This window comes from Cibotium barometz, chromosome 1 (assembly GCF_041138505.1).
Source record: "Cibotium barometz isolate CiBa-2024 chromosome 1, ASM4113850v1, whole genome shotgun sequence".
Lineage (NCBI taxonomy): Eukaryota > Viridiplantae > Streptophyta > Polypodiopsida > Cyatheales > Cibotiaceae > Cibotium > Cibotium barometz.
In genome coordinates, this window is record NC_141046.1 from 57608264 (window position 1) to 57613197 (window position 4934).

Genomic DNA, 4934 nt, shown 5'->3' on the forward strand with positions numbered 1-4934 from the left:
CAGAATAGAAGTTTGAGACGGAGTGTGGCTAGTTCCCTCTGAAACTTAAATTTTGACATAAATTTTCTCTATCTTAAAATTTTATTTACGTTTTGAACTTGAATTTGTCTTAATGTTGAATCTATGGTTTCTTAATTAGGTTCATAGGTTGTAAAAGAAATATTATAGAAATTCTTATAAAAAAGTTTTATAAAAGGAAGTGAATATAAACATACCTCCATCATTGTGGTGTCATTGAAATAATATGTCAAAAACAATATTAACACTCGAAAGAGATGCAAATCGTTATTGCTTCTATGGATAGGGTATATAAAGTTATTAAACATACTTTCATGAGAAACTTAATATTATAAGAATAAAAGATAAATTAATTAGGGGTATGAGGGTAGAAAATACTAACCTTGAGTTGAAAAGTTGTCTAAGAGAGTGTGAGATTATAAATGAAGAGTAGATAAAATAATACATCAAAAGTTTAAGTAAAAATATAAATATGAATGCCTAGTAACAACTCTAACAATCTTGATTAAGTAAAAAAGTCTAGATGATGAAAGATTAATTTGCATTTGAAGTTGAAATAAACTTCAATAATAAATATAAACTTAGCAATCATAGGGTTGAGTTAAGTGTAAGAGAGTCATACCTTTTATATTCGATTGTAATGATGTTCTACATTGATAAAAATGAGCAAATGGATATAATTATTCTTCCAAATCTAAATAGGGTTATATTAAATTATGACCTGATAAGAAATAAAACTTATAGTAATATGGTTTGAAGCTCTATTAATAAATATTTAAACATGATCACTTTTGTAAGGTTAAAAATGAGAATCTTACTTGGAAAGTGTTCGAATCACTGTCTGAAAGATAAAGCATACATAGAATTATTCACTAAGTTATGGAGAATAGCAACTTATTTGCAAGTGTCAAATAGCTTTACTATAAAATACATCATTAAAAGGACACAAATACCACAAGAATATGTGACGTTTCAATTTGTTGCCACGATTAAAATTATGGAAAAATGGAGAAACAAACTTGGGTTGGTTGGATTGCAAAATATCAGTAGAAGAAAATGAATTGAAAACTAACAGTTTTTATTTTATGCAAGTAATAAAATTACACAAGGGTGAATACTTAATTGGTAAATCATTGGACACTTCAATTGTTAATTTATAAAATTTAGAAAGTGTAGTTATTACTTAGCTCTCACCCGCAATTTGTAAGAAGTCAGAAGTTCATTTGTGAAAGAGTAGGAAGAATAATATTTGTTGATGTCAAAAAATCAGCTAATAATCATGGATCCAAAAATCTTCAAAAGCTCAAGAATATTGCCATCGTCGAATTGAAGGGAATAGAGAAAGAGGGGAAAATTCTTGTTTCCGGTTGGTCGTTGAATTGGTGGGAAGGAAGGAAATTTAGCTAAATTAATTCTTCAATTACGTACCGTGAGAGAAGAAAAGCTATTTGATTTTTAAATCATAAATTGACTTGAAAGGCTCTCACATCCATCCATTATAGAAATCAAACACTTCCACTAGCTTAGCAATCTTGCTATGCTCTCTATGCTCATTCCCTTGCTGATTTGATCCATACAGACAAATTATGAAGAGGATTAGTGAGATTAAGGTGGTTTTGTGGTTTTTCACAAACCCACTAATAGTTTTACACCTTGCTTTACCCTTGGGCAAAAGATTGATGGGAATTTGTTGTCCATGGTTAAAAACAAGCCTTATTTCAACGATACATAAACATATACGTATTTTTCTTCAAATTAAATTGAAAAATTACCAAAATCACCTGTGCCTTTGTCTCTTTCACCTCTTTCTCCACAAGTCTTTGATCGGCTTCAAGAAGCTTGAATTAATCCAAAGCTCTGATACCACTGTCTCACCGGACCCTTTTGTACTTCTTAAAGAAATAATTAAAAACTCACAAAATACATCAAAAATTAAAACAAAGACTTGAATTAAATTGACATCAAAGAGCATAGCATAGTATAAGACAAGAGAAATAGAATAACATCACCATCAAGACAAGATTGGGTGAAATCTCCCCCCCATGCCATCGTGTAGCTCCACTTCCATGACATAAGTATTTAGAAAGAATTATATTCATCAAAATAGTGCAAGGAGCTAATAATAGATGTGCATACAATTTGGGCTTGCTTTTCCCACTTTTGGGTATTGCTTTACATATTATTATCCATATGAAAGTTCCTAAGGTTTGTACATATAAAATCCTTTGCCCAAATAATGCTTTTGGGTCTTTACACATGAAATAACTTTGTGCACATTTGCACATATACAATAACCTTATGTACATTTGCACATTCCATTAAGCCGATTCCTACACATTAAATCAAGCATATTTTTCTACGATTATTAATCCATCAAAAATATGATAAAATATATACCCATAACAGTCCTCCTGTTTAAGGAAGCAAGTCTCCTCAGTTGTGTAGAATAAAATGCTCTAACAAAAACATTATGCTCGCAACTATTGATATGATAACCTGCAAGGTAAATTCTGAGGTTCTTAAACTGGGTGCGACACCTAAACTGGTGGTCCTCGCACTCATCATCAAATTACAAGTAATATGCAAAAAATAACCTATCAACATGAAAGGCTATAGATGAAATAAAATTCTAATACATGATTAATAAAAATAATGACCAATGATCACCATCTTCACACCACCGTTCAATCCACCAACCATACAACACCTCAATCTGTACCCTCGTATAGTGAGACACCTCAATCGGTAGCCTTGCACTTCTCTCTATGGCTATACTCATAGACATTGTCCACATTAGTTAAACATATTAATTAATCCCAACGTCGTCTGAAAATATAGACAACCATAGGTATTCAAATAATAGACACACACATGTTTGCCAGATGTAAGTAACCTGGGAATCACTGCTCCATAAAAACCAACTGGAACAAACAGTGCTAGGCATGCTATATACGAGCATCCCCATTAATATTGTGTAAATGCATGAGAGAATGGCTTCATGATTGGTGTGGAAGACTAGATCTACACATAATGCATATGCAATGAACCAATTGAATGGATGTATGTAAGACGAGTCTAAATGTCCTATACCATATAGGGGCGTTGTACATACACACATAGGATGGTAAAAGATAGAAGACATAAATGTGTCTGGAGTAAGTATATGAAACCAATCTAATGTCCCATACCACCAGATTAATTCTATACATCACTTCCTTCAGAATAGAAGTTTGAAGTGGAGTGGCTAGTTCCCCCTGAAACTTAAATTTTGACACATATTTTCTCTATCTTAGAATTTTATTTAAGTTTTAAACTTTAACTTGTCTTAATATTGAATCTATGGTTTATTAATTATGTTCTTAGGTTGTAAAAACAATATTATAGAAATTTTTATAAAAGGAGGTGAATATATATATACCTCCATCATCATGGTGTCATTGAAATAATCTGTCAAAAATAATATTAACACTCGAAATGATGTAGAGCTCTATAGTCTATGTAGAGCTCTATAGTCTATACACATATAGTAAGTGCCATTCTTTTTCTTGACCAAAAGTATGGGAGCACTATAAGGTGAACCACTAAGTCTAATCAAACCTCTCTCTAATCCTTGAAAAGTTTTCTCCCTCTTATGCAAAGCTCTCTATGCAATGGGCTAAGAACTTCCTCCATTTGACCCCCTAGGCATTAACTCTAACCCATAATATGCATATCATAGTCAATATGAGGTTTATATTGATGTCTCCAACGAAGGCATACCTAGTATAATATCCACCCCTTGCTACTAGGAAATCCCTTTTCTCCTCACAAGTTTTGATGCATAAATCTATACCTTTCACTACCTTAGTCTCATTATACTTTACATTAGTGAAAGAAACTTTAACATTATAATGTGAGGAAACACCCTCGAGGTTAAATAATGTCATAGTTTCTTTTAGAATTGAAGTCATGTGTGCTACCTTTTGGATGAGGGAGAAGATGCTGTGCACACTCACACAGGCACACACGCACACATAGTGACATACAAGCTCAGACAGTGAGAGAGACAAAGATCAATGCTAGAAAGTACTTAATAATGATGATAACAAATGAGTGGAGTATAATATATCCCTAGCCTTAGGGATGATGTGGCTAACACACAAGAGTGTGTTCACACGGGGGGGAAAAAACCCTGCCAGCATAGGTAAAAAGTGTGTAGGGTTGTTCACACCAGGGTAAAAAGGGACCGTGTGTAGATTTGTTCACACCTCATTCACACCAAGGTAAAAAGTGCTCGTGTAGGGCTATTCAAACCAGGGCAAAAATTTTCCATGTGTAGGACTATTCACACCAGGGATTTCAAGGCTAACAAACCCCTCTGAAGTGAATGGTGTGAACATGTACAGGTTATAGTAAAAATTGGGTAAACCCATCTACTACATTGGCCTGTGTAGTCAAGACATTCTCTCCTGAAATACTAACATGCACCTCAATGTACTATATCCACGCATAAAAAAACCAGAATCCATGCAACTGCATATTCGTTTTAGATACGGCTACCTAAAAACTAAGAGTTGCCAAATAGACGGTGGATCCATACATATTCCTGAATAGCTATGAATGTTGTTATACTCAGATTCACAACCTGAAGTGGATTCTATCAAAAACTGCTATCATTGATTGACACCTTAGTGTCAGATCATCATGCCCAATGACTATGAGGCAGATAAGCATAAAGAAGACTGAATGTTTTACTTCTTGCCAATGCCAAGTATCAGGGCAATGCTCAAATTTGCTCAATTGACACTGCATGGTGAACACAAGATGAGTATTGCATATAAGAGAATGCATCCGACAGAGCACCGAAGGGGCAGCAACAAAAGCTCATATAGGAGGAGGCCCCCCTAAATTGGTATGAACTAGATACCCAAATGTGG